This window comes from Tachysurus vachellii, chromosome 3 (genome assembly GCF_030014155.1).
Source record: "Tachysurus vachellii isolate PV-2020 chromosome 3, HZAU_Pvac_v1, whole genome shotgun sequence".
Lineage (NCBI taxonomy): Eukaryota > Metazoa > Chordata > Actinopteri > Siluriformes > Bagridae > Tachysurus > Tachysurus vachellii.
The window spans coordinates 16,658,862-16,669,691 of record NC_083462.1 but is presented as its reverse complement, the minus strand read 5'-3'; the positions used below and the strand labels follow the sequence as shown (position 1 = coordinate 16,669,691).

The 10,830-nt window shown below is 41.1% G+C and overlaps 1 pseudogene; it reads left to right on the top strand.

Annotated features, from left to right (window-relative positions):
• Window positions 1–245: 245 nt before the first annotated feature.
• Window positions 246–2,925, top strand: LOC132842411 (peroxisome proliferator-activated receptor delta-like; annotated as a pseudogene).
• The last annotated feature ends 7,905 nt before the right edge of the window (window positions 2,926–10,830 follow it).

Sequence of the window (10,830 nt, the reverse complement as noted above, 5' to 3'; positions counted from 1 at the left end):
AGAGTGTGTGTGAGAGGGCGTGTGTGTGTGAGAGTGTGTGTGAGTGTGTGTGTGTGAGAGAGAGAAGAGACAGACAAGAGAGAATAGAGATGTGCTATATGTCACGTCACTATGATCCCTCATAAACACAGCTGTGGTCTGGGGTCATGACCTCATTGTGTCAGAGTCACTCATCACAGTGACTAAAACATATTTAGTGTTTTGCAGATTCATCCTGATCATGTGGACATTGAGGACATTCTGCCATGGAGGACATTGAGTCTGGCAGAGATCCCTCACCTTACAGAGGCCACACCTCTCACAGGGCAGGTCCAGAGGAGGAGGAGGGTTTAGAGAAGGTCTTGTTAGAGCTGAATGTGGCTCCAAATATAAATGTGGAGCTGGAGCTCCATCTGGAGGCAGAGCCAGGTGTGGAGATGACACCAGGCTGGGGGCAGGGCTATGACCAACTAGATTCTGCAGATGAAGGGGAACCTGAGAATAGCAGACGCAGCATAACCGAGATCCAAATTCCTGTTCCAACTTCAGGTGGGTCAGACACATGGGTGAAAGTGAGTCAGTGATGGAGTGAGAGGAATGTGGTGTGATGGAAGAATTAGCATCATTAACATCATTAACATCATTAACATTACTGTTGATATTAAGTCAGTAATTTCTACTGTGTAGAATATTGTTCTCTGTTTTTACTCTGTAGTGTTGACCTCGGTCTTGGGTCAGTAGGTTGTAGTTCACACACACACATTTTCACATACATCTACACACACACGTGTACATGCACATACAGTATACACAAACAGAGTCCTACTCCCTCTTTCTGATTTCATGCCTTGTGAACTCTGGCCTACCTGATTTGGTTTCCTGAGCATCTCAGTCTCCATCCTGGTGTGTGTGCATGTGTGTGTATGTAGATGTGTCTCACACTCCGTTGTCAGAGGTTGTTAATGTGGAGTGTCGGATTTTTGGAGATTAAGCTTCAGGATTTCATTATGGAGTGCATGCTTGTGAAGGGTGTATGGTACGAGTGACCCTCGTCATCATCATCATCATAATCATCATCATCACTACATTCACATGCTTAGCAATGGGCTTCATCACACTCGTTGTTCTCAACAGGGTTTTTTTCGCTGCACAGTGAGGATGAAGCTGGAATATGAGAAATGTGAGCACAGCTGCAAGATCCACAAGAAAAACCGCAACAAGTGTCAGTACTGTCGTTTCAGGAAGTGTGTGATGCTCGGTATGAGTCATGATGGTGAGGAATTCAACACCACCTACAACCATGCATAACTATTTATGACTATTTATAAGCACTTACAACTGTGTATAAACACTTCTATAAACATTCTAAATCTTTAATTAGCCATCATAAGCATTCAAAAGCATTAGCCATGTTCATTATTGTATAAACCATTCAACACCTGTGTGTCTGTGTGTGTGTTTGTGTGTGTGTCTGTATGTGTGTGTGTCTGTGTCTCTGTGTGTGTGTGTCTGTGTCTGTGTGTGTCTGTGTGTGTGTGTGTTAGCAATTCGATATGGCCGCATGCCCGAGGCGGAGAAGAGGATGCTGGTGGAGTTTGTGTTATCAGACAGTTGGACAGTGAGCAGCTCCAGAAGAGAAAAGCATGAGAAAGCAAGACCAAGAGAAAAGCATGCAGCATCCTGACAGGAAGAACCACCTCCAACCCTGTACATGTACACACACACACACACACACACACACACCTGTTATAAAATGTATATACAATGTGTGCTTAGCTTCATTGTTCCCATATTATGTGTGCGTGTCTCTGTTTGTCTCTGTATGTGTGTGTTTCTGTACAGTATGTGTGTGTCTCTGTATGTGTGTGTCTCTGCTTGTGTGTCTGCTTGTGTGTGTGTCTCTCTGCGCAGTGCAGCACTGTGGAGACCGTACGGCAGATCACAGAGTTTGCCAAGTGCATCCCGGAATTTATCGACCTGTATCTTAATGACCAGGCACACACAAACACACACACACACACACACACACACACACACACACACACACACACACACACAGACAATATATTTTTATGGTCCTGAATTTTTCTGGAGTTTATCAATTCAGTACAATGTAAAGTTGCAGTTCTCCACTCGTCCTGTAGGTGACGCTGCTGAAATATGGAGTTCCTGAGGTGATTTTTGCCATGCTCCCATCGCTGATGAATAAGGATGGTGTGGGCTGTTAGTGGCAAAAAGTTAGTGGCTTTGTCACACGTGAGTTTCTCCGCAGTCTTCGGAAGCCATTCAGTGAAATCATGGAGCCGAAGTTTGAGTTCGCTCTCAAGTTCAACGCGCTGGAGCTGGACGACAGTGACCTCGCTCTGTTCTTTTCTGCCATCATCTTGTGTGGAGGTAGGCTATGATCTCACACTGACCTCACACTGACATCACACTGACCCCGCACTGACCTCTCACTGACCTCGCACCGACATTGCACTGACCTCACACTGACCTCACACTGACATCGCACTGACCTCGCACTGACATCTGACTGAACGTGAAGCAGGTGGAGGAGATTCAGGATAAGATCTTGCAGACATTAGATCAGCACCTCCAGCACACACACCCTGATGCTGCACACATTTTCCCCAAACTGCTGCAGAAACTCACAGACCTGTGACAGCTCCTCACTGAGAATGCTCAGCTTGTCCAGATGATCAAAAAAACTGAATCAGAGAGCTCCCTGCACCCTCTACTGCAAGAAATCTACAGAGACATGTACTGAACACACACACACACACACACACACACACCAGGATGGAGACTGAGGCAAAACAGCAAAATAATTGGTTGTCATTTAATAAATTAAGAAATTCATTGAGGTTGGAAGGAGAATTAAATCCAGTGTTCAGAGAGTTCATGAGTGAAACAGCACAAATCAGGACTCACTAAAGATTTATTTTATTTATTACATTTGGTACAAAAATCATAGAAAAATGAATGTAATGAATGTTATTTGATGAATAAAAATTAAATATTCTTTAAAGATTTTGATCAGTAAAGTGAGACATCACACACACACAATGCTAATGTTAAAACAGGAAATGTTTAAATCTGACTATTTTTCCAGAAAACATTGTGTTCTGCTGTAATGTGTTTATGGAGTGTGAACTTTACGACTAACTGTAAACATCTGAAGGTTCTGCTTATGGATCAGTGTAGCTTCATTAGTGTGGATGATCATGACTCCACTGTGCTGCTGTGTGGATCAGAGATTATTCCACATGAGGTCTTAAACTCACTGCTGCTAAGATATTCATCTGCTGGAGCATGTGAGAGTACGTTGTTGTGTCCCATCCTGAGAGAAAATACTCCCATCATCCACTTCACCTTATTAACATGGACCTGTTTTTTTTCCTCCAGGATATCGTTATATTACTCTGGGTGTGTGTGTGTGTATGTGTGTGTGTGAGTGAGTGTGAGTGTGTGTGAGTGTGAGTGAGTGTTTGTTGTCTAACTGTGCGCTTTAACACCCTTGTTGAAGGCAGGTGTCACTATTTGAAGAATTAAACTGGATTCCACTCAATAACTAGGCCTTGTGAATTTCTTTCATCCATTTATTTGTTATAGCATTAACCTCTGTAGGTGAAAACCCTTTAAAGACATGAACATACAAACAGTGTAAATTACCTGCAAGCCCAATAAAATGCATAAAGTAGCAGGTTTAACATGACTTAATTATAACTTTTACACAGAACATTCAGTACATTAAGTTAATGAACCATTTAAACCATGAATATTTCACCAGACCTACAATATTGCACATAGGAGATGGTAAATCTCTCACATTTGTATAGCTTCATTTACGGGACTCTAACTACATGCTTTTAACCATATTTATCAATTAATCGCTATTTTAATAATTAAACAATCTATATTTAATTATATAGTCAGATCACTTAAGTCTTTTATATACACATTTATATCAGATGAATTTTAAGCAATATATTTTTTATAGTATTTAAAGTATTTAAACTATCCAAATCATGAATTACCAAATTAAACCAGACAAACTTACATCAAATTTAAGTAAATCAAATTTAGGTAAATAATTAACAAACCCTAATTGTTAAACAAAATATGAACATATTCAAAAAACATTTATGTATCTAGGACTAACTTACTAAGTCCTAGCCCTGTCTTTGTTTATGTAGCACACCGATCCTGGAGAAACGTTGTCTCATGTCACTGTGCACTGCAACAGCTATATATGGTTGTAATGACAATAAAAGATTCTTGACTTGACTTATACAACCTCTGGCAAAAAGTATGGAATCACCCCCTCAGAAGATGTTCATTCAAATGTTTAATTGTGTAGAAAAAAAAAACAAGCACATATATGCCACAAAACAATTATCACTCAACAATCCAAACTTCTGGCTGTATAAAACACTTTAAAAAAAAAAATAAATAAAAAAAAAAAGAAAGATAACTATAGTCAATTACAACTGTTTTTACAGATCAAACAGAGGAAAAAATATGGAATCACAAATCTGAGGAAAATTATATGGAATCACCAAATATAAACTAGTACTTTGTTGCACCACCTCTGGCTTTTATAACAGCTTGAATTCTCTGTGGCATGGATTTAACTAATGACAAACAGTATACGTCTTCAATCTGTCTCCAGCTTTGTCTTATTGCAGTTGCCAGATCAGCTTTGCAGGTTGGAGCCTTGTCGTGGACCATTTTCTTTAATTTCCACCACAGATTTTCAATTGGATTGAGGTCTGGACTATTTGCAGGCCATGCCATTGACATTATATGTCTTTCCTATAGGAATGTTTTCACAGATTTTGCCCTATGGCACAATGCATTATCATCCTGAAAAATGATGCTACCATCACCAAACATCTTTTCAATTGATGGAATAAGAAGTGTCCAAAATCTCAACATAAACTTGTGCATTTATAGAGAGATGTAATCTCTCCCATACCTTTACCTGACATACAACCCCAGATCATTAATGATTGTGGAAATTTGCATGTTTTCTTCAGGCAGTTGTCTTTATAAATTTCATTGGAACGGCACCAAACAAAAGTTCCAGCATCATCACCCTGCCCAATGCAGACTCGTGATTCATCACTGAATATAACTCTCATCCAGTCATCCACAGTCCAAGATTGTCTTTCTTTAGCCCACTGAAACCTTGTTTTTTCTGTTTAGATGTTAATAATGGTTTTCGTTTGGCTTTTCTTTATGTAAATCCCATTACTTTTAGGCGATTTCTTACAGTCCGGTCACAGACATTGACTCCACTTTCTGCCCATTTATTCCTCATTTGTTTTGTTGTGCATTTTCTGTTTTCAAGGCATATTGCTTTAAGTTTTCTGTCTTGGCGCTTTGATGTCTTTCTTGGTCTACCAGTACACTTCCCTTTTACAACCTTTCCATTTGATTTGTACTTGGTCCAGATTTTAGACACAGCTGACTGGGAACAACCAACATCTTTTGCAACATTCCATGAAGATTTACCTTCTTCGAGAAGTTTGACAATCCTCTCCTTTGTTTCAACTGACATCTCTTGTGTTGGAGCCATGAGTTATGTCAATCATCTTGGTTCAACACATCACTAATGTGTGCAAGCACTCTTTTTTAACTGCAGACTAATTAGCAGTTGTAATCAGATACAGGTGTTTGTTTTAGAAATGCAAAGTGCATGGTGATTCCATATAATTTTCCTCAGATTTGTGTGATTCCATATTTTTTCCTCTGTTTGATCTGTAAAAACAGTTGTAATTGACTATAGTTATATTTCTTTGTTTTTTTAAGTGTTTTATACAGCCAGAAGTTTGGATTGTTGGGTGAAAATTGTTTTGTGGCATATATGTGCTTGTTTTTTTTTCTACACAATTAAACATTTGAATGAACATCTTCTGAGAGGGGTTGTACAGTAGCCTAGAATTAACCTTGAATCTTCTGATACTCATCATCTAAATAGCCATGACCAAACTGAGAGTACAAGAGGGATGGGGAAACCCCATGGCTTGATGTAGATATGACCTGGGTTGCTGCAGGCACAAAGCAAAGACTATCATACCATGCACAAAGAAAAGCACTTGTTGGATGTAAAATAACTCTCTTTACAATATTTAAAATATTTAAAATAACTCTCTGTGCTTTAACTCTCTTCATTTGAATATATTGTCTTCTGGTAAAGTAGGTTCCTGACTTTTGTATACTATCTGCTTAACTCACTTTGTTCTAGAGTAGTGTGATTTGAATTGTTATATTCTATACCATTGTTGATTTTTATAGTGTTGGTCTTTGTTGTTCTCTCAGCTGATTAATCAGGAGTAGTTTCAGTCTACCTTAAGGTGTGAATTGGGGGCAGGGCTTACCTATTTAAATTGAAGGTGAACCAGCCTACTCTTCAGTGTGCTTGCGTCTGTAGCAGTTTGTAAGTATCTCTCTCTCTCTCTCTCTCATTGTAAACTTAGTGTCTAATACTGTTTTGCTATATTCTACCATACCTTAATTCTCACTCTTGTTTGACTGCAAATATGTGCCTTAAACCCATCTCTGTACTCAATTCCTACTCTCGCAGACGCTCTCATCCACAGAGCAGAGGTCACAATCCCAGTAACCTCATCTACCCTCCTCTGTTGTGTAAGTCTCAAACAGTGGTGGTAGGTGGGCTCTGGAATTGCCAGTCTGCTGTGAAAAAAGCTGATTTTATCTCTGCTTTAACTTCCCATTACTCCTTTTGATTTTCTTGCACTAGCAGAGACCTGGATATCCCCACAGAACACTGCTACACCAGCTGCTTTATCCTCTGCCTATGCTTTCTCTCACTCACCACGAGAAACAGGCAGGGGTGGTGGTACAGGTGTATTGCTGTCAAAGAAATGGTGCTTTACACCTCTCCTCTTGTCTCATTTAACCATCTCCTCTTTTGAATTCCATGCCATTTCAGTTACTTCTCCAATTAACCTTGTTATCATTGTTGTTTACCGCCCTCCTGGTCCCCTAGGTGACTTCCTGGAAGAAATGGACACACTGCTTAGTGCTTTCCCTTCCGATAGCTCCCCCCTGACAGTGCTTGGTGACTTCAACCTCCCCTCTGACAAGCTACATTCTTCTTCCCTCCTGTCTCTTCTCGACTCATTCACACTCACACTCAACAGCTACATCCCCACACACAAAGGAGGCAATGTGCTGGACCTGGTTTTCACCCGTCCTTCTCCAGCTACAGACGTGACTGCTACCCCACTACACGTCTCTGATCATCACCTGGTATCCTTCACCATCACTCTCCCTACCCTACCTAAAACTACCTCTCGCCCCCTCGCTCTTACCCGCCGCAATCTTTACTCTGTCTCCCCTTCTTCTGTAGCTTCTGGCACTCTTTCTTCCCTTCCTGATCCTGAGTCTTTTTCCTCACTACCCTTGGACTCGGCCACAGATACTTTCCTCTCATCTCTTTCCTCAACTAGGGACTTCCTCTGCCCTATGTCCACTAAACCCAAGAAAACTTCTTTGTTCTGCTCCTTGGCTTTCAGATGTGCTGTGCAACAATCGAAGAGAGCTAAGATCATCAGAGAGAAAGTGGAAGAAATCACAACTTGATACAGATCTTGATTCTTACTGAACACTCATGGCCAAGTTCTCCTCAGATGTGACTTCTGCCAAGACTTCCTTCTACAAGGAAAAGCTTGAAGCTTCCTCACATGACCCTCGGAAATTCCACAACATCATCTCTTCTCTGCTCAACCCCCCGGCTCCACCTTCTTCATCCTCCCTGACTGCAGAAGACTTTGCTTCTTTCTACCAGGAGAAGATTGAGGAAATCTGCCGGACATTCACTTCAGCCCCGACTGCACTTACATCTCAGAGTATGGATTCCCCTACACCTTTGTTGTCGCATTTCTCAACTGTAACAGCAGAAGAGATTCTAAAACTCATCCAGTCTTTCAATCCTACCACCTGCCCATTGGATCCACTCCCTTCCACTATGCTCCAGACCATCTCGCAAGACCTTCTGCCCTTCATTACCACTATCGCCAATAGATCCATAGCATCTGGTCAGGTACCAACTACTTTCAAGTGAGCAAGGGTTATTCCCATCCTGAAGAAACCTGCTCTGGATCCATCAGACATCAGTAACTACAGACCGGTATCACTTCTCTCGTTTCTTTCAAAAATTCTTGAACGCATTGTCTATAATCAACTGTCTGTCTATCTCTCACAGAACAACCTCCAAGACCCCAACCAGTCTGGCTTTAAAGCAGCTCATTCCACAGAGACAGCCCTTTTAGATGTCTCTGAGAAACTACATGCTGCTAGATCAGCCAAACTCTCATCCGTCCTTATCCTCCTTGACCTTTCAGCAGCGTTTGATACGGTCAACCATAAGACTCTCTTAGCCACCCTCAGGAGTCTTGGGATTTGCGGATCAGCTTGGGAATGGTTCGCTTCCTACCTGGAAGGACGCTCATATCAGGTAACATGGAGGGGAGTGGCATCTGCTCCACGCAGACTCTCCACTGGCGTCCCACAAGGCTCAGTACTTGGTCCTCTTCTTTTCTCCCTGTATACTCACTCTCTTGGTGAAGTTATTTCCTCACATGGGTTCTCTTACCACTGCTATGCTGATGATACACAACTTATCTTCTCTTTCCCACCCGCAGATGCCACAGCTTCTGACCGGATCTCAGCATGTCTGGCAGAAATTTCATCATGGATGACTGCTCATCAGTTAAAGCTTAATCCTAGCAAAACTGAGCTGCTCTTCATCCCAGGTGATTCATCCCCAGGTCATGATCTTGCTATATCCTTGCACAACGATCTGATCTCCCCTTCAGCCACAGCTCACAACCTTGGGGTAACCATGGACAATCAACTGTCCTTTTCCTCTCGTGTTGCTAATTTGACTCGCTCATGTCGGTTTTTTCAAGACGGTTTCGGAACTGAGATCAGCTTATGTGTTATGTGATCATGAGGAAAGCTCATGCTTAGTTCAGCATCTCACTTACAATGAAACCCAGCTCCTATACCAGGAGTCTTATCAGCTAGAGCAGGGGTCACCAAGCTTTTTAAGACTGAGGGCTACTTCAAGGGAACAGATCACTTTTTAATAATAATAATAATAATAATAATAATAATAATAATAATATTATGGTGAAGAGACTGCTCACATGTAAATGTTGATTATTCTCCACAATTATTAACAATGATTTATACAACAATGATGGAAGGAATATTCACAAGTAATTTAGTCTTTTTCAAAAAATGTTCACATTTCTGTGCACCATTTTTAGTTTATTAATGTTATGGTGTTTTCAATGAACATGTTATCTCTTCTTTGTCTATAAATATCTGTTAGTGGGAAGCCTGGCACTGCATTCTGCACACCAGTGTACTGTAATCTGGTGAATATTTCTGAGTGTCTGAGTGAGTCATGTAAATGTGTAAGGCGTGTTCTGTGTTTGTTCTTGATAAAGTTCATGTTAGAAAAGGCTGATTCACAGAGATAGGTTGAACCAAAAAGGCATGCAAATTTCATAGCTGCTGTGCATACACCACTGTACTTTTCTGTGTCCACAAGGCACCAAAAGTTTGATGCAGACTGATGGGCTTTGAGGTGGAGGTCATTTTGCAACGTTAGGATTTCTATCTCTACCTGTCTAGCATCCAATTTGAACAGAGCACTTAGTTGCTCAGCAGTGCATGTCATGTCCACTTGCATGAAAGGATTTGTAACGGCTTTTTCTGTCCTTAATGCACCGCTGGGTGGGTAGTTAGCATTGAAACTTTCGTGACGCAGACTGAAGTGTCTCGCCACATTGTGCCGCTTTGCCGACGCAACAGTCGTCCCGCAAATGAGACACACACACTTTTCTTTGACTGATGTAAAAAGAACTCTTCCTCCCAAACACTGTAAAAATGGTATGTTTTCTGTCGCTTTTCTGCCATTTTTTGAGGGGTAAATCACAATTAACTCCTCATCGTTGCTGCACCACTTCCTTGTGTCAGGAGTCGGACGTGACGTGCGCGCAATATTGACATTTGACTTCAGAAAAGGCCAGAGTTCGTTATATACATAAAACATTTTTGTTTTAATTTTTTTTAATTAAATAAAATGAAATTATATATCGTCATTTTAAAATCTACGTTAATGCAAGCGTTTTTTATTCAATAACTACAGCAAGAAAAATTTTTTAGGCGTAGCTATATTTTGACCAGTGCTATTTTAGAACGTGCCTCGCGGGCGCCTTAAGTGCTCCTTGCGGGCGACCAGATGCCCGCGGGCACCGCGTTGGTGACCCCTGAGCTAGAGGCATCATCATCATGTGGTAGTAGTGTGTACAGCCTGGTGTGTCAGACCAGAAGCAGTTCTGTGCAGGAGCTGTTTTGGAGTTGGATTTGAGCTGGACATTTCAAAATAAGAGAAAATAAATAAAATGCGAAAATTGTGTATGTTTAAATAAAGTGCTTAACTTTCCCTTTTATATCTCAGTGAGAGAACTGAGCTCTGGCTTGGCTTGGCAGGATGTTAAACCTGGGCTTGAATGGAGTCAGGGCCGTTCTCATACACATGTGGAAGTGCTTATTAGTGAGCCTGGAACCATATTTAGTTAGGGTTCAAGCGCGAAGCGCTGGAAACCTATTGTTTTTGTTAGGATTTTTATCATTATTATTAGGGTTCAAGCGCGAAGCGCTGGAAACCTATTGTTTTTGTTAGGATTTTTATTATTATTATTATTATTATTAGGGTTCAAACGTGAAGCGCTGGAACCCTATTGTATTCGTTCTGATTTTTATTATTATTATTATTCCGCCCTAGAAACGGTCGTGCAGCCCAAACCG